The 20,432-nt window shown below is 39.9% G+C and overlaps 1 pseudogene; it reads left to right on the top strand.

Annotated features, from left to right (window-relative positions):
* The window catches only part of LOC114026185, a 48,137-nt pseudogene extending 29,222 nt beyond the window's left edge, over positions 1–18,915 (top strand).
* Positions 18,916–20,432: the final 1,517 nt, after the last annotated feature.

Below are 20,432 nucleotides of genomic sequence, written 5' to 3'. Positions count from 1 at the left end.
CCATGATATCATGGATTTACAATCCAAATCTCCTTCCTCATGACAAAGAGATGGAGAACTTCCAGAGCAGAATGGTCTTACTATGATCCTATTGTGGCTGTTTGACCTTCATTCTGGAAGAGGGCCATGACATCAGGGAGGTGATGCCATGACTTCCATGGATTTAAGTGAGGTGGAGCTGTGCAAGGTCACCAGCCTCACTTTCCCCTCTGGAGCCATCTGGATCCAGTGGCAAGATATAGATTAGAATGACTGGAGGTGACCCTCGATTTTATTACCAGAGGCTGAATGACCACTTGTGGGGTGTATCCTAGAGGGCATTCTTGCTCAGGTATTTATGACTCCTGAGGATTTCTGATGTCCCTTTCAACTCATAGATTTTTTATTGCTGGGATAAAAAGGCCTTAAAAGGCTTTACTTGAAAAGTATGCTTTATTTCAGAGTACTGCACATTTTTTCATAAGCCACTAGATATGCCTTAAGTGCCACCTTGGTTCCCCCTGTCTCATATTCTACCTTTTGATGCTGTTACACTGTGATCAATATTCATCCTAGGTCCCTGGTTATTCTTCTCTGAGTTTTCTGACACTCCTAACTCCCTGACCTATGTACCATCCTATAAGTCATTGAAGGTTAGATTTGGAGTCAGAAGGTATCTCAGAGGTCACCAGGTACAACTGTCTCATTTTTAAAACAAAGGTGAATTGCCCAAGGTCACACACATAGTAAGTGGCACCACCATGAGCCCAGGTCCCCAACTCCCAATCATGTCACTTCCCACTCCATATTTGTCTTAGCTGGGAAGCCTGGAAAAGTGTCCCCTCTCTGACATGGATTCTTAGCCCAAAAAAAGAGACATCAGAGAACCAAGAGAATTTTCCCCACAAGCTTTAATTACAGCACAGGATGTAAATGACAGGAGGGAAAGAGGTTATGGTTTTAACAAGCCCAGAAACTCAGGCTTTTAATTCCTTGTCAGCTAAAAATCCTCCAAAGAATAAGATAGCCAGAAACGGAGACACTAGTGTGACTGAAATCTAATTAAGTTTTAAGTCATTCTCTGCATCCCTCCTCATTTATAATTATGCACTATGATCTCTGCGATTGCCTCTAAGGTCTCTGGGTGAGTGGTGAGATAAATAGGGAACCAATGATGGAGAAGTTGATCAGGCTCTTTTAGTTTGGTTTTCAGGAAACAGAAATTTACACCATACTTGACACATCAAGCCCTTGAAAGGAATGAAGAGGCCTCATCCTGCAGTGACTAGAGTCATTAAAAGTAAGCTGTCAGCAGGGCTGACTAGGCAGACAGGCTCCATGCCTGCCTGCTTTTTGTAGTGTGATTTTGTGACACATAGAACCTACCCACCATACACAAACACTTAGTCCAACTGGACTCACTGATATCTAAAACTCTACAATTAGAAAGTCATTCTTTTGACTTAATTATTTCTGCAATTCAATGCCTTTGGGGAAGGTTACACTTTAATTCTAATTAGTCATTTTATACTTCAGTGGGAATGAGTTAATAACTCCTTTTTTAAAATAATATATTTATTTATTTTTAGTTTTTAACATTCACTTCCATAAGATTTTGAGTTCTGAATTTTCTCCCCATATCTCCCCTCCCCTCCACCCCAAGATAGTATGTAAATCAATATAGGCTCAACATACACATTCATATTAAAACTATTTTCACATTAGTCATGTCATAAAGATGTAGAACCAATGGGAGAAACCACAAGAAAGAAGAAACCAAGAGAGAAAGAGAGAGAGAGAGAGAGAGACAGAGAGACAGAGAGAGACAGAGAGAGAGAGACAGAGAGAGAGACAGAGAGAGAGACAGAGAGAGCGCAAATAATATGCTTTGATCTGCATTCAGACTCCACAGTTCTTTTCTGGATGTGGATAGCATTTTCCATCATGAGTCTTTTGGAATTGTCTTAGATTCTTGCATTGCTAAGAGATAAGTCTATCAAAGTTAGTCCTTGTACAATGTGGCTATTACTGTGTAACAATGTTCTCTTAGCTCTGTTCACTTCACTCAGCATCAGTTCATATAGGTCTTTCCAGGTTTTTCTAAAGTCTGCCTGCTCATCATTTCTTACAGCACAATAGTATTCCATTACATTCATATACCACAACTTGTTCAGTCACTTCTCAACTGATGGATATCCCCCCAATTTCCAATTCTTTGCCACCATAAAAAGAGGCTGCTATAAATATTTTTGTACATGTGGATTCTTTTCCCATTTGTATGATCTCTTTGGGATATAGACCTAGAAGTGGCATTGCTCAGTCAAAGGGTATTCAGTTTTATAGCCCTTTGTGTATAGTTCTAAATTGCTCTCCAGAATGGCTGGATCAATTCACAACTCCACTAACAATGTATTAGTGTTCTGATTTTCCCACATCTTCTCCAGCATTTATCATTTTCCTGTTTTTTCATGTTATCCAATCTGATAGGTGTGGTTTGGTACCTCAAAGTTGTTTTGATTTGCATTTCTCTAATCAACAGTTATGTAGAGCATTTTTTCATATGACCATGGACAGTTTTGATTTCTTCATCTGAAAATTGCCTGTTCATATCCTTTGATCATTTAACAATTAAAGAATGACTTGTATTCTTATAAATTTGCCTCAGTTCTCTATCTGTTTTAGAAATGAGGCCTTTATTAGAGATACTGGTTGTAAAAATTGTTTCCTAGCTTTCTGCTTTGCTCATTTTTCCCAGTTTTCTGCTTCCCTCATTAACTCTTTTCAGAGAATAATTTTGATATGGAGGAAAAGAGGAAGAGGAAACTGGGTGTAATTCTTGTCTTTAGTTTCTCCATTATTGATGGTGATTCTACTAATACTTCACATAAAATACCCTGAAATACATTCTTCTTGAGTGCCTACAGGGTAAGGGGCACCATTGAAAGGGAAGGAAAAGGGAGGCTAGGAACTTCAAAAACAAATTCTGTCAGTTCTCCAATCTTGCCTACAACTAATCATAGCTGCCAGCTCTGGTCTATTTTTGATTTGCCTGAGTTAGAAGAATATAGCTTTGGGTTCCGACAATGCATCACAGAAAAAAATTATAAACCCAAACCATCCCATCTGCTAAGCTCATCCACCCCCTAGAACAGTAATGGTTCTCCTTACTATTTCCTCTTAGATCCAACACACACATTCAGCAAAGCCTGGATTTCTTGGGTTGGCTGGAGTTATGTTTAATATTCCACCACATAAATAGCAACAATTCACCTTGACTTTGACATTGATGAAAAACAGATAACACTAAGCTGAGCCCAGTTTAGCTGATAACATTTAGTTTAAAGAACAAACAAATAATATCATCCCCGTCTTCATTCCCTCACCAAGCAAAACAACCTTTAACAGTCTTCCTAAGGCCAAACCCCAGGAATTTATGCATAGGCTAGAAAGACAGACACAATACTCAGCATTTTCTCTGGACCATGGGAAAGTGGGCCAGTTTCTCCTCCTGTGTGAGGAAGAATTTCCCAGAAAAGAGTCCTGATGTAGTGGAAAGAACTATTGCTTTAAGACGTCAGCAGATTAGGATTAAAGGCCTAGCTCCGTCACTAATTATACCTAGGTGACCTCAGGGGTAAATGCCATACCTTCTTTGAACCTCAGTGTCTTTATCTGTAAACGGCTTAGAATAGATGATCTCTACATTACATTTAAGCCCTAATATTCATTAAGTCTAAAAGTCACCTATTATGAGTGAGACCAGTTTAGGTCCCACAGAACTGTGAGGGTCTCAGGAATATATTCATGTCAGTCCCTCCTGGTCCCTTTTCTCTGCCTTCCTGAAAACTTTTTATTATATCCTAAATATCATATAGTATGTAATTAACTAGTGTTTTTAATCTCAATTTTAACAAAGGAAAAAATTTAAGGTTTGTATTTTAGTTGGGTATTATTGATTTTCCTAATCTTTTATTTTTTCTTACTTGGAGGTTCCTTTCCATACATTATACAGCAATTCTTCCAGGTTATAGACACCCAACTTAATAGTACTTACATATTTTAAACTAAAAATCCATAAGGACCTATAACCCTTTCTGTATGTAATTAATGTCAAAGGTACTTAATGGGAAGATGAATTGTGGTGATGAATCTTAATTCAGCAGTAAAAGGGTTAAAACAGACATTGCTTAGAAGGGAAGAAGATATACATTGCCCCAGAAAGACTGAGGACTTAAATTTTTTTTTAAATCAATTTAGATTTATATATCTGTATATATGTGTGTATATTTATATATGTGCATATATGTATATGTACATATATATTCATATCTCTATATTCTAGATACAAAGGCATATAAGGGAAGTTGAATATATAAGAAAGGCATGGGTTTATAAAAATGACATGAGGAGTACTCAAGTTCAGAATAAACTGAGGCTGTGGTCATGAGTGCTCATCACAACAAAAAGGACTTGTGGAATTTTAGTTGAGATACTGTGGAAGGGGTGTTCATTCAGGACAAATGGGATTAGACCCTGATATTCTAAAGTGCTCCAGGAACAGGATTGCTTCATTCATGCACCTCATTCATTCAATAAATATGGATACTTATGTATACTATGTATAAGGCACTATACTGGGGATGGGGTGGGGTGGTGGTGTAAGGAAGCCAACAATGATGAATAAGAAATGATTCTTGCCCCTCATGCCATTTGTAGTCTAGTGTTGGGGAAGGTGGGGCATGGTGAAGGAAAAAAATATGTGAGCTCTAAAATACTAAAACAGGAGAGAGAGGGAGGGAGGGAGAGAGAGAGAGAGAGAGAGAGAGAGAGAGAGAGAGAGAGAGAGAGAGAATGAATGATGCAAAAGAGGTACAACAAAACACAATGCAGGCCCAGAAGAGGCTCAAGGAAAGCTTCAGAAGAAGGTAACCTTTTCATTAGGTTCTCATCTCAGACCAACTGGCAGAGAAATGGGAACTAATATTCCAGGCGGAGGGAGTGTACCCCACCCTTTCTTTGTCCTTTCACTAGATGTAGAACCTGAGGCCAACCTCTTTTAGGTTAACTTTTAACCACTTAATTTTTCCCAGATGTTCATGGAAGAAGCACTATGGGTAATGGAACACTAGACCAGAGCACAGACCAAGCTTAAAAATAGTGTAATGAGACTCGAGGAAGGGTTCTAGCTACCTAGTTACTGATGGGATTGGTGTGGGGAGTAGGGGGGAAGAGAAGGGTTGTAGGAAGGAGTTGGAGATTATACGTAACTGAGTACCAGAGTCTGACTCAGGCTTTTTGAAGGAGGAAGATCATCAGGGAAGAATGTCCCAGTATTATTTTTTACTAATTATGACTGCAAACATACAATATTTTCCTTTATTTTGGATTAGAAAGGCTTTTAATGGTTGGTCTGGGCAGATGGGGGCAGCTAGGTGGAGCAGTGGATAAAAGCATTGAACCTGAACTCAGGAAGACTCATCTTCCTGAGTTCAAATCCGGCCTCAGACACTTACTAGCTGTGTGACCCTGGGCAAGTCACTTCACCCTGTTTGCTTCAGTTCCTCATACATAAAATGAGCTAGAGAAGGAAATGGCAAACCACTGCAGTATCGCTGCCAAGAAAACCCCAAACAAGGTCATGAAGAATTGGACACAACTAAAGCAGCTGGACAAGACAACAACAACAACAACAACAACAACAACTAGGCGCGTGGTTGCCATTTGTAACATTGCCTCTGTGAGAAGCTCTGTTTCAAATTCCATACAACTGGCTTACCTACGGGTGGATTTTTCCAATAGCAGCCACTGTTTCTGAAAATTGGGGAAGGCTTGTAAGTCTGTACTTTCAATCGGTCAATTAACCATCAAGCTTTTGTTAAGTGACTGCTCTGTCCAAGGTACTGTGCACCTGTGGGGGGATACAAATACAGAAATGGAATGGTAATGAGTCTGTCCTGACCTGTTCTTGGGGAAGCCATGATGGCCCTTTGTACTCACCACCTCCTTTTACAGATATCTGTTTACCAGGCATTGAAATCAAGTTCACTTACCTATAGTTTGCAGACTCTACTCTTTAAAAAAAATAAATCATGGAGCATTTTTAGGGGATACAAAACATCTAATTTGACTAGCGTCTTCTGGAAAAGCATGATGGTGCCAAATTGTACGAGGCTTTGAATGCTAGGCAAAGTAGTTTGAATTTTACATAGGAGGCAATAGATTTTAAAGAATTTGGGGCCTAGGATCAATGTTTAAGACAGAATATTTTTGGAATGGTATAAAGGATGAATTAGAATAGAGGAGAGAGTAGAAGTAGGAATATCTGTTAGGAAGCTATTATAATAGCAGGTAGTTGGTACTAAATCTCTATTCTAAAGGAATAGAGTGGAAAGGACAGAAACATATTGCAGAATAAGCATGCAACAGACCTGGGAACCAAATGGATTTGAAAGGTGGAATAGAAGAAAGTCAAAAATAATGTCAAAATTTTAATCATGGGAGGCTAAGGGAATAGTAGTTCCACTGGAAGAAATACTGAATTCAGAAGTGGTTATAGTTTTAGGGGAAAAGACAACAAGGTCTTGAGGTGTTGGGAGGACATATGGGGCAGAAATGTCCTTGGAACTTTTTAAAGGAGGTCAAGGCTAGATATGTAGATTCCAGAGTCAGATATAGAAAGGTGATAGTTAAAAACCATAGAAGTTAATGAAATTAGCCCCCAAAAGAAGGACAGATAAAGACAAAATGTAAAGGGAAACAACTTTTTTTTTTTGGCTAGGCAATGGGGTTAAGTGACTTGCCCAGGTTCACACAGCTAGTGTCAAGTATCTGAGGCTAGATTTGAACTCAGGTCCTCCTTACTCCAGGGCCAGTGCCCTATCCATTGTGCCACCTAGCTGCCCCCTGGGGAAACAACTTTTAAAGAATACAGTGACCATCCTGACTTCATGAATCAGATGACAAATTTGATGGTATCTTGATAGAGGTATGGAACGAGATACACAGTTTCAGACATGGCCAATATGTTTATTTGGTTTGCTTCATTATGTTTATTTGTTACAATACTGGACTTCCAGGGGGAAAAATGGGTTGAGTTAAGTGACAGAAGTGCAAAAAATAAAAATAAGTAAATAACAAAAGAACACTTATATGTGACGGGACTGGTCAATGAGAGTGTAGTCCATCTGAGCATGTGTCGCATGGTAGACCTGATGCATCTGCCCTCATGGACTTCAAAACACATGTAGGTATTCTATGACAGTTTCTTTTCCACGCTGGTAAAGAAAAGGCCTCTTTGATTGGCTGCTAAACTGGAACTGAGAATATATTCAAAGGGCTCCCATGGGGAAATTCAATCTCTCTTTCCTTCCCTGGTAGTAAGGGAGGACCTCCTGTTCCAGGCGTCCATGGAGGGGTGAAGGAGGGAACTCAGGACCATTCTTGCTCCAAATCTGGCATGAGGTTGTGAAATCATGGCCCTCTTATTGCTGAGAGGTGACACCAGCACCAGCATCCTATTGTCCTCCTCCAGATTGACAAGAAGCCTGTGACCCTCTAATTGGGGTGCTGGAGGGTGGGACACTGATTTCTACTCAAAAGCCTTCTTTTATAGAGGGCAGAATGTGGCATTCATAGCTCCCTCCACTCTCAATCTAAATTCTTTCTGTTCTCATCTCCAGAATGCCCCCTGATCTGCACTCCCTCCCACTCCCTTTTCAGTTTCCTCTGGTATGTTGTCTGTAAGCACCTTGAAAGCAGACATTATCTTTTTCTTAATTTGTATACCCGACACTTAGCACAGCACCTGACACATAGTAGGCACTCAATAAATGTTTAATGAATTCAATTGAATTGTAGCTTCTGTCTGTTGTGAACAGGTGGAGAAGGATGAGAGCTGGAGGAATTTGAGGCAGAAGAGGGTGTCTACAAAGAGGGGGTGCCCAAAAGTTTAAACCCTAGATACATCTTTAATCTTATAGGATCAAGAGAAAGCAGCTGGGCTTCTTAAGCTGCCTTGCTATATAATGTTTGTATTTTATACTAAACACATCCATAATACTCTTTTTAGTAAGTAGAATCCCATTTCCTCTCGCCAAGTTACACTTTATTAATAGCTTCCCCAGGGTTTCACTTTGTGCTCTGCTGCCTTCAGTGGTTCCTTTATAGTTCAGTCCCAGAAACATAACACAATTTATGCTCACAAGCTTGCAATTTCATATTCTTCAGTGTATTTCCAAGCCTGGTTCTGTTCTTGTTTAAAATAGCAATTCCTCCGAATGCAACCCAAGTATAAGACTTCATCAGAATCAGTTTATAAGAATGGCTAGAACAGCCATAAGCTTTACTATCAAACCTATAATGTTTTCAGCCTTTAAGTAGTTTGAACCAGCATTGTACATTTCTGTCTTCGCAACATTCCACTGGCTTTCCTACTTTATGGCTAACTTTCTTGAAGACTTTTCTTCTTAGTAAAGATCATTTCAACCAGTCACATTTTTAATAAAATCTGTCGATTTGCTTTTGAAAAAGGAATTGTTGGGACAGCTAGGTGGTGCAGTGGATAGAGCACTTGCCTGGAATCAGGAGGACTCAAGTTCAAATCCAGCCTCAGACACATAACACTAACTAACTGTGTGACCCCGGGCAAGTCACTTAATCCCAATTGCCTCAAAAAAAAAAAAAAAAGAATGTAAACATGGGGCAGCTAGGTGGTGCAGTGGATAGAGCACTGGCCCTGGAGTCAGCAGGACCTGATTTCAAATCCGGCCTTAGACACATAACACTTACTAGCTGTGTGACCTTGGGCAAGTCACTTAACCCCATTGCCTAACCAAGAAAAAAGAAAAAGAGAAAAAAAGAAAAAGGAGTTGTCAGGCTCTGTTTGAGCTCAGTTAAGATTTTGCTGGTTTGGGAGCATCCCACAAGAGGAGGTTAGAATCTGCAACTGGCTATCATTGCTGCCCCCAACCACCCAACAAACACACACACACACACACACACACACACACACACACACACCTTATCTGGGCAAATTCCCAATGATTTTAGGATTTCCTGCTGAGGTTATTTGAAACTGAGGAAATGAGATAGTTTATAACCTTTTGGAGGTATCTAAATGAATTTGAAGGAATAGATTACCTTTATTTATAAAGTTGTATTTCTATATATGTGAAATAATCTGTATTATTGTGACCAATAGCTTGTAGGAGTTATAATTATGCGGTATGTATATGTATATATGTATATATAAATATATTTTTATATATGAATATTTGTTGTTGTTGAGTAGCATCCAACTTTTCATGACCCTGTGGACCATAGCACACCAATGCTGTCGATGGGGTTTTCTTTTCTTTTCTTTCTTTTTTTTTTTTTTTTGCTGAGGCGATCAGGGTTAAGTGACTTGCCCAGGGTCACACAGCTAGTAAGTGTTAAGTGTCTGAGGCTGAATTTGAACTCAGGTCCTCCTGACTCCAAGGCCAGAGCTCTATTCACTGCGCCACCTAGCTGCCCCCATGGGGTTTTCTTGGTAAAGATACTGGAGTAGTTTATTATTTCCTTTTCTAGTGGATTAAAGCAAACAGATGTTGAGTGACTTGCCCAGAATCACACAGCTAGTAAGTGTCTGTGGCTGAATATGAACTCAGATCTTCCTGACTCCAGGCCCAGTGGTATATTCACTGAGTCACCTTGCTGCCTGTGTGTGTATGTGTGTGTATGTGTGTGTGTGTGTGTGTGTATAAACATACACACACAAACATATATTATACACATATATAGGCATATAGGTATGTGGCATAATGGATAAACAACCAGTCTTGGAGTCAGAGAGAACTAAATGTAAATCTTTCCTCTGTCACTTATAAGCTATATGACCTTGGGCAAGTAATTTAGCCAGTCTGAACCCCCCTAAGCAATTCACAAAAGATTATAAGCTACAGACAAGTTGTTGGTATGCATCAGGAGTCAGTCAACTAGCATTTATTAAAGGACCTATGTGCCAGCCACTGTAAAATGTTGGGAGTACAAAGAAAGGCAAAAGACAGTCCTCGCTCTCAAGGGGCCTGCAGTTTAGGGGAAGAAAAAATATCAAATAGCTGTATATAAACAGGATATATACAGGGTAGCTTGGAGATAATCTCAGAGTGAAGGCACTAAGATTAAGGAGAACTAGGAAAGCCTGGTAGAAGGTAGGACTTTAGCTGAGAAAGTCAAGGTAACTAGAAGGCAGGCATGAGGAGGGAGAAAGTTCCAGGCATGAGGGACAGGCAGTGAAGATGCTCAGCATAGGGAGATGAGAGTGCTGTTATGTGCAAGGAAGCCTCCATGAGAAGAGGGTCTCACACTGATAAAAAACACTTATTTATACTACTTAAAATATTTTGTTGTTGTGTCAGACTTCGTGAACCCATTCAGGGTTTTCTTGGCAGAGATATTGGAGTGGTTTGCCATTTCCTTCTCTGGATCATTTTACAGATGAGGAAACAAAGGCAAACAGGGTTAAGTTTACACAGCTAGTAAGTGTCTGAGGTCAGATTTGAACTCAAGAAGATGAGTCTTACTGACTCCCAGCACTCTATCCACTGTGCTACCTCACTGCCCATCTTAAAAATGTAGGTATCATGTAAAACAGATATAGATATCAACATATACATGTATACACATATGTATACACACATGCATATGCACACGTATACATATATCTACACATACACATATGTATATGCATACATATGCAGATAAGATAATGTGATTACATGTGGACATATGTGAACATGCATTTCACATACATATGAACAAGTATTTATATAAAATGTAGAACTACGTGAGCAGAGGACTGAAGTTCAACAAGAATGGTGGTGACTACTCTTGACTGTCTAAGGTTTATCAGAAATGTAGAAAATATGCCAACAGATTAAGCCAAAGAGTCTACAATTGAGTAAAACCTGCCCCTCCCAGAGGAGATCCTAGGAGTAACAGACCATTCTGGGAGAGCACTGAATGAAAGGGATGTCCAATCACATGGATCTCTAAAAACAAGGTGGTCACACCATATAGTCCTGGAGGAAACTAGAGCATTATTCAGCCTGTGAGCCATTCAGATCTCTCTTAGTAGATTTCATTTGTACATCTCTAATTCCTAGCCCTGCTTCATCATGTTTATTCTAAATTTATTTTTTTTTTCATTTACAAGTATATCCTGAAAAAGATAGGCATGACAGAGGGGAGAAAGGAAAGAAGGTTAAGTGGACATTTTGTGCTCAACATATGTATCCTGAACTATAAACTACTGAGAAGTGGTTTAAAGTTTGTAATTTCGAGGGTGGCTTCAGTCAAGGAACCTTGCCAGGGTGCAAGAGGTTTTCAGAGAGGAAGGCAGCAAAGCTGTTGAATACTGTCCCTTGGGGTGCCTATTGATCTATTGTCCATGGGAAGGCTGACATTTTCATGCAAGCTCTTAAAGCATTTTATCTCACAGACTGGTACAGAGTAGTCACTTCTTAGATTCTACTCACTTGGAAAGTGACCTGAAATTCTTAAATGCTAAACACTTCTTCCAAGTAGAAATATTTCTTTCCAGTCCCAGAAGTCTCCATTATTGGCTACTGACACCCCAAAATTGGATCTCCCTAACCAGATCACTGATGGTAAATTTCTTCTCAGTTGGATACTCCAACTTGCCCATTAAGACATCTCTGCTTAAAGAAGTACAGTTGGACCTTAAGATTTCAAAGTTAGAATAATTAAACCTCAGATCTAAGAGGTCAGCTAGTTCAACCCCTAGTTAAGCCTTAATCTCTTTTATGGTATTCTCAACAAATAGATATCCAGGTATCATTTACAGACTTCTAGAAATGGGGAGCTCAAAATCCCATTTAAAAAGCCATTCTATTTTGGACCCTTTGGCTAAGAAGCTTTACTTTATATCAAATTTCCTTAGATTGGATTCTGCCATTGTCCCAAGTTCTGACCTTTTGGGAACATTTTATACAAATCTATAGAAAAAAAGCCTATTAGATTTGGAGTCTAAGGCTTTGGGTTTAAATCCCAGATTATTTCCTAGTACTCTTCTAACCTTCTAAGTAAGTCACTGAACCTCCCACAGCTTCATTTTCCTCAACTATAAAATGATGGGTTAGACTAGACTTTTCTATAAGGTCCCTTGCATTTCTAAATTCCATAATTCTAGGATCCTATAATCACAGAAATCTAATCCTTCATTCACAGGATAGCTATATGTGGAGGCAGTCATAACATATCCCTCTAAGTCTTATCTCATGAAGGTTACACACCTCCAGATCCTTTTCCTAATCCTCTTCTGGTATGGTTTTGAGAGTTCCTTCACAATCCTGATTACCCTCCTTGGATGTGCTCTGGATAAGAAATTTCCTTCATAAAATGTGATATTCAGCAATGAATATAGTACTGTAGCTGTGTTAAAAACCAGGGCGAAGTATGGGAGAACTAGAACTTCCCTCTATCGATGCATACTATGATCAGATTAGCTTTATAGGCTGCCATTGATTCAGATGGAGTTTGCAGTCCACTAAAGCTCCCGAGTCTTTTTAACGTGAGCCATACACATTCAGTTGATGAATCAACAAATATTTCTTAAGTCCTTTTTATGTTTGTAAACACTGTGCTGAGCACAGAACATTGCAGATGCTTAAAAAAAAATTTTTTTTATTAATTGTCGTGCCTGGCACTGTGTTAAACAACAATAATAGAAGTAGCTAACATTTATAGAGAATTTTAATGTGCAAAGCAGTTAACATCTATTTTGTCATTTGAACTTCACAAAAATCCTGGGAGGCAGGTACAATTATTATCCTCATTTTACAGATAATACAACAGAGGCTCTGGGAGGTTAGGTTGACCTGTCCAGGGTCACCAGCTATGGTAACAAGTGTCTAAGGCAGGATTTGAACTCAAGTCTTCTCGACTCCAAGCCCAGCACTCTACTCACTCCACCAACTATCTGACTCTAGATGCAAGAGATGCAAAGAAAAAATGAAAACAGCTCTTGCCCTTAAGAAGCTTACATTCTAATATAGGGGAGAAAACATGTATATGCACATACATGTGTGTGAATATGCTATATATATATGTATATTTTTTTTAAGAGAGGCAATTGGGGTTAAGTGACTTGACCAGAGTCACACAGCTAGGAAGTATTACGTGTCTGAGGCCGTATTGGAACTCAGGTCCTCCTGACTCCAGGACCAGTGCTCTATCCACTGCGCCACCTAGCTGCCCCCAATGATATAGCCATAGATGAGAGAAAAAGAGATAGGGGAGAGGAGGGAAAACAGAAAGGGGAGAAGGAAGAAATAGAGAGAGGGAGGGAGAAAGGAAAGGAGACGAGGAGAGGGAGAGGGAGCAGGAAAGAGGTGGTGGAGATACAAGCTAGAAAAAAGAGGATACAAGATAACTTTAAAGAAGGCACTAGCTTAAATTTGTGAAGGGGATTTTATTTAACCCAAGAATAGGATTTGATCGATAGAGCCTAAAGTCAGAACTATTCAGGGTGGTCACTGATAAGCTAAAGCATGTCTGGAGCTGGTGAGTGGGTGGGTCCAGAAGGATGAAGGCTCTAGAAATCATGAAGAACACAGAAGTCACTGGATAATTTTATCCTGAAGAAAAGAGAATGGAAGACTGACATGATAACTCTGTCCAAGTATTTAAGTAGCTCTCATGTGGAAGAGGGATTGGATTTACAATATGCATCCCCAAAGGGTAGAATAAGAATTAATGAGCAGAAATTTCCAAAAGCAAGATTTTGGCTTAGAATAAAGATCTTCTTAAAGACGATAGCTATTAAAAATGGATCAGGCTGCTTTGTAGGAAACTTCTTATCTGTTGAACCTAGATCACTTAGTCACAGAGCCAGGTCTAGAGCCCCAATCTCCTGGTACCCAGTGCACTTTTCTGACCACAGCACAGCCTAGACTTTCCATTTATCAATATCTCTCTTAGAAAGCAGTGCAGGCTAAAGCCAACAGCTGAGTCTTCTCGATGGAGAACTATGATTCATTACTGAATCACACTGAAAAGTGGCCTGGACTGAGAGGCCAGGACATTTGTATTCTAGTCCAGCTTTTGCTACTTACTAGTTACCTGTATGACCTTGGGTTAAGTCATTTTACTCCTCTGAGCCTCAGTGACCCTTGATGTTCTTTAAGTATATGCAGCACTTTCTCAAGGAACGTAATGTAGACTTGTTAGCTTCTGTTTGGTGTCATACTGAACAAATGGAGTAAGAGTCAACTTCCAGAAATCACAAGCCAACTCTAACAGGAATCTGGAAATACAGCAGTCTTCTCCATATGACAAGCACCTTAATCCTACCCTTTGTCTTCAAGGAATTAGGAAGAAAAACTTCTTCTGTGCTCTGACTAGTCAGTGTCAGAGAAATGGAGTAAAAGGTGACAATATGTTAGATAGGACTATTGATCCTTGAGGTTATAATTAACCTGCCAAGAGTTTTGTTTCCCAAGGAAGGTGAGAAATACCCCAAGGGCTTTGGTTAGTTTTGGCAGATAGACAGTCAGTTATTATGCAAGCCTTATCTGAGGCAATGAAAAATAAATCAATGGAATGAAAAGAGGAGTCTTGGAGCATAAGAAGTTGGCTAGAAGCTATAGTGTCACAAACTGATCATGTGGTCATTTGCCAGACTCTTAGGCTTGAAAAGATCCTTAGATATTATCAAGTCCAATCTGTTAACCTGATGTGTGAATCTCCTGCATTGTCTCAGAGATGATTATCCAGTTCCTCTCAAAGACAAGGAATTGAGTCACTCATGCAGTCTATTCCATTTTTGAGACATTTCCTATTATAAGAGGTTTTTTTTCTCCCTATAACCCAGATGAAACCTGTTTCCCTATAACTTTACAGATTCATAGGGTTTTTTCCCCGAAACACTATTTATCAGAAAACTTTTATTTAAACATTTTCTGGCAATAAAAATTCCCACTCAAGACTTTATCTGGTGCAATTTCAAAACAAAATTAAAACCTTAAACAACAGAGGGCCAAAGAGGATAAGGGAAAGGGAATCTGAACCCTTTTGCATTGAATGGCATTCTTCATTGTTTATTTTCTTTATTTCTCCATTAGCGAAACACAGAATTTCAGAGGTGGAACAAAAAGTCTTCAGTAACTGTCTAGTCCAGCCATAACTGAAAAAAGAATTCCTTTTCTAATAGGACTTCACGAGTGGTCTTCTGCCTTTGATTGAAGCCTAGAAAAGCCACAGTTTCTGGGGGCAGCTCGTTGTACTGTGATAGAGCTCATTTGTTGTTTAGTTTTTCCTGCCATGAAGGCTAAATTGACTTCATACAACTTCCACCCATAGCACCTAGTTCTGCTGCCTGAGGCCAAGCAGAATAAATACAATCCAGCTTCCATAGGACATCTCTCCAAATACTTAAAGATAATTATCATGTCCCCCACAAGTCTTTTTTTTCTCCAGGCTAAATTTCCCCAGTTCTTTAAACTGATCTTCATAGCACATGCCATTCTCTCATTGATTGCCAGCTTATCCATGACCTCCTTAAAAGGATGCCAAGAACTGAAAATAATTCCCCAAATGTGCTTTCACCAGGGCAGAGGGCACTGAACCTATCACCTCCTTTTTTCTGGAATCTATGCTTCTCATAAAATGCAGGCTGAGATCACATTATTAGTTGCCACAGTATGCTCTTGACTCACACTGAGGTTAAAATCAACTAAAATCCCCAGATCTTTTTCAGGCAAACCACTGTCTAGCCATATTTCCCCTCAGGTTCTCGTGAAGTTGAATTTTGGACTCAAGAGTAAGATGTTAGATTTATCCCTATTAAATTTCATCTTGATAAGTAGGGTGGCCTAGTGAATAAAGAACTAACCTTGGAGCCAGGGCCACTTGATTTCAGATTCTGCCTCTGGCTGTGACCCTGGGCAAATCACTCAACCTCCCAGTACCATAGGTTCTACTCTAAAACCATTAGGTGCAGGTTTGCGTTGGTAAAGGGAGTTTTCTCACCAGGGAAGTTCTATTAAGAGCAAAATCACAAGTCCAGCCCTTATCCCTTAAATTCTATTCTATTTGATTTAGCCCAATGGTCTAGCCCATGAAGACCTTTTGAAATCTTAATTCTGTCATTGAGTTCGCTATCTCTCTCAACTTTGTGCCATCTGCAAATTTTATATGTAAGCCATTTATGTACTTATTCACATCATTGACAAAAATGTTAGAACAAGACAAGAGGCTCAGTCTCCTGAGCTGGCCTACATCTGCATCCCACTTGATCTGCTGCCTCTGGAGAGCCTGAACTATGCCATGGTTTCTCTCCACTGGCTTGAACAAGTCTCAAGTCCTTCCTGTCTAGGGAGGAACTGGCACCCAAGCCCATATGGGGCAACTATGACAAATAGTCATTGCTGCTGAATAAAGATGAAAAGAATGCTAAAGTACAAAGGACAAGAGGTTTGAGGAGCTGACCAACTTTTTCTGGACCATATGGAATGTCATGAAAATGTGGGATGTCACTAAATGCCTTGAGGAATTTGAGCTCCTGGTAAGGCAATTGGAAGGGACAAGAGCATTGTGGACAAAAGAAGTGTCCCCCAATTCTATATCCACATTTTGGCTGATCTGGGGTACAAGGAGCTGATCAAGAATGAGAAAGGCTCTGAGCACCTTGTGTCAGAAGATCCATAAGTATAATTGGGATTTTAAAGCCCAGATTACCAACCATGAGCAGAACCCTGAGCAGTCTGCTGATGAAGACATTGAGGAAAATTAGGAGAACTCAGAAGGTTCTTCCTTTCAGATCAGGATAAGGATCGTCTCAGTGCCCCACATTTCCTGAAGAAGACATCTAGGGCACCATCTGGGAAAAGTTGCAAATTCTTCAGAGAGATGGAGGATGAAGATGAGGACTCTGAGGATTTATAAGATGATGAAGACTGTGGTTCAAAATCCACTTCCTCAGATTCTGACTTGGAGAAGGAGGATGGGAAATATACCTTATTGGCTTCGAAATTCCTTGAAAAAGGGAGCGCCACAGACAAAAAGGCTAAAGAGAAGCACAATAAAAAACCAAAGTACCTAGATGAGGAGGAGGAGGAGGATAATGAAGGCAGAAAGTGGGGAAAGGCTCGAGGAGGGGCACTACAGGTCAAGGAGAAGTTTAAAATGTTTGCTGATGGAACAAAGATTACCCATGCAATTGTAGTCAAGAAAATGAAAGATCCTGCAAGCTTATGGCAAAAAAGGAACTGATCGTGTAGGCCAAATTGAGCTGTTGCAACTGCTGGCTCAGATCACAGCAGAAAATAATCTAGGGGATGGAGGGATCAACTTTAAGATTAAATTCAATATCACTGCTTCCTTCTGTGATTATAGCCCCAACCCAGCCACATACACAAAGTCAGAGATGTGGCAGAAGCACTTGGATTGTATCAATGAACTGAAACATCTTGTTTGTGAACCCCAATGTCTTTGTTGGAGAGAATATCCTGGAAGAGTGAGAACTTTCTAACTTTGGGCAGCCTCTTTGTGTTCATGACTGTATCCTAACTGATGGAAAGGATCTTTTTCCAAGATCAGATCCTTGTTCCCAAGATATGGAGCATCTCAGAGGTGAGGCCCGTGTCTGCGCCATCAATGAGCATGTTAGGGGTTACCTACAGGAAAAAGGAACAACCAAAGAGATCTGCCATATCTACCTTCATCATCTGCTCCAGACATACTACAAGTCTAACTCTAAGGCTCATCCCCCTTAAAGTCAGAGAAAGGTCAGGCTGAAAATGAGGGGCAGGATTCAGCTGTGCTGCTAGGGAGGTGTGCAAATACATAAATACCAAGCATCAGACAGAGTGAATTGGGACATGCGTGATCCTCTGTCACATCTACTATCATGACTTTCACTGCCCCTGGTACTGGGCTCAGGACCTCATGCTCACGAGCCACCTGCACGGCAACATTTAGCACGCAGACCCTCCTGTGCAGATCCTTTAATTGGAGCATGGTACAATTGGGTATCTGCGCCTTCTCCCAGGACCTTACCATGGATGCACACCATGCCCTCCCAGATGTTCAGTCCAGTGGCCATGCAAAGGAGCTCCTGGGATAGAGTCTACTGTTTAGGAACTGGCAGTAGTGGAAACAGAAGCAAGAGAAGGTGGCGTGTTGATACTAGGTACCTTTCTACTTGCAAGTCAACCTGAAGCTGCTTAAATATATCTGTTTGGTATCTGCCATGCTTCTGGAGATCCCATGCATGGCAGCCCATGAAAGTGATGCCTGCAGTTACACGATCAGCAAACACAATTCCACCACCAACTGCAAATGGGACAGTAGCAGCCCTTACTTGGTCCACCTAAGTCAATGAGGGGACGTGTAGCACCATCTTCTTAAGCTATGAAGACAAGTGACCAGAAGACTTTACACAAATTTATTATTAATGAGAAGATGAATGGGAAAATCTGGGATTTGTTCTGTGAGGCCAACCAAGTCCATACCATACTAGTTAGAAATATGTAGGAAGAGTCATTGCATACCTATATTTTCACCTATAGTAATGTCTAAGACTCTATTAACATGGAGATATTGTCTGATATGTTCCAGCTGGATCTACCCACTGTTCACTTTATAATCAACAAAATGTACTCCAAAATCATCAGTGAAGAACTTATGGCCTTTCCGGACCAGCCAACACAGAAAGTGGCGATGCACCACATTGAGACCACAGCCTACCAGAACCTGGCCTTGCAGCTGGCAGAAAAGCTGGTGGCTTGATGGAAAACAATGAGCGCATCTTCCACTATAAGCAGGGTACCTATGAAAGTTATTTTAGAGATCAGAAAGATGGCTACCTAGAAAATGAAGGAGCTACCAAGAAAATGCATTGGCTATTGCCAACAGCAATCACAGACCTCCTACTGACTTCCTCGGGGCATGTAATTCATGAAATGTAACATTCATCCAGAGTAATTAAAAGTCTAAATTAGGTAGACATGAAAAAACATAATAAAACCCAACAACAACACAGAGCCAAGCACAGATTCCTGGAGCATTCTATTAAAGACTTCTGTCCAAAATGACACCAAGTCGTTAATAACTTTTTCTGGCATTTACTCATTCAACCAGTTATGAATCCATTTAATTATATGATTATCCAATCCATATGTTTCCTTCTTTTCCATAAGAATAACATGAAATGCATTATTAACTGCCCTGTTACAATCTAGGTAAACTATAGTAATAGAATTTCCCTTATGTATAAGTTTAGTAAACTTGATTTTAAAACAAATAAGGTTAGTCTGACATGACTTGTGCTTGATGAACACATGCTGACTGCTTTCTTTTCTAAATGTTGACTAACTATCTCTTTAATAATACATTTCAGAGTTTGGCCAGAAATTGAATTCAAGCTCATTGGCCTACAGTTTGCTGAGGCCATTCTCTTACCCCTAAAAAATGAGACATTGCTCTTCTCCTACCTTGGACTACCTGTCTTGTTCCCACCAGTCTTTAAAAGATCACTGACATTGGCTCAGCAATGCCACCTGCCAGGTGCTTCAGGACCTGAGAATATAGTGGCCTTATGTCAGATAGCTTGAATTCACCAAGAGTAGCCAGGTCCTCTCTTATCTCCATCTTTACCTTAGGTATCATCTCCTATTAGTAATATTTGTTCAGTCTTTTCCATTCCAAAGAATGTTTTTCTAGACCAAAAAAAAAAAGAGAAATAAAGTAAGAATTGTTTCACCCTTCTCTCTGTCATTCCATCCATGCCAAGCATCAGTTCTATCTTTTTTTGACTCTTTTCTCCAATAGAGTTTGAAAAAAATCCAGCCCAGAGATAAAAAAAAAAACTCCACCCATACCCACCCTGCTGTTTTTAGATTTCTGTATGAACTTCAGCTCATTCTGAACATTTTCACTTTTGACATTATTCTTAGAGAGTCATGACATGTATTTGTATTCATTCACTGTTGCTTGCCCTTATTTCTATTTTCTATATATGCCTCTTAAAATTTTAAGTTGGTTCATAATTTCCCCGGGTACCACATCTATTAGTTCCCCTTTTTCTACTTATCAGAATTAATTTACTCTTGAGACTTTTTTCCATCTTTCTTAGGATACCTTCCCCTGCAGACTTTTAGTCAATGGAATCTCTCCTAACCTTCCTCTGAAATCTTTGAAACCTGTCGTCCCCAAATTTAGGGTTTTTCTTTCCTTCTCTATCATAAAATAGAGTGGCTATTTTGGCCAAGGGTACCAACATTCCTAGGAATGAGTTCCTCCATGTTGACAAGAATCAGATCCAGCATAAAATTTCCTCATTTTGTTCCTTTACCTTTTGAAAGAGGAAATTATTACTAACGCAAGTCAAGAAATTATTAGCTGCTTTGCTTTCGGCAGAGAGGGAGCTCCAGCAGATGGTCAGATAATTGAAG

The sequence above is a fragment of the Vombatus ursinus genome, unplaced genomic scaffold (genome assembly GCF_900497805.2).
Source record: "Vombatus ursinus unplaced genomic scaffold, bare-nosed wombat genome assembly UNPS02014833.1, whole genome shotgun sequence".
Classification (NCBI taxonomy): domain Eukaryota; kingdom Metazoa; phylum Chordata; class Mammalia; order Diprotodontia; family Vombatidae; genus Vombatus; species Vombatus ursinus.
Note: the sequence above shows the minus strand (reverse complement) of the source record. Positions and strands in the feature narration are given on the sequence as shown.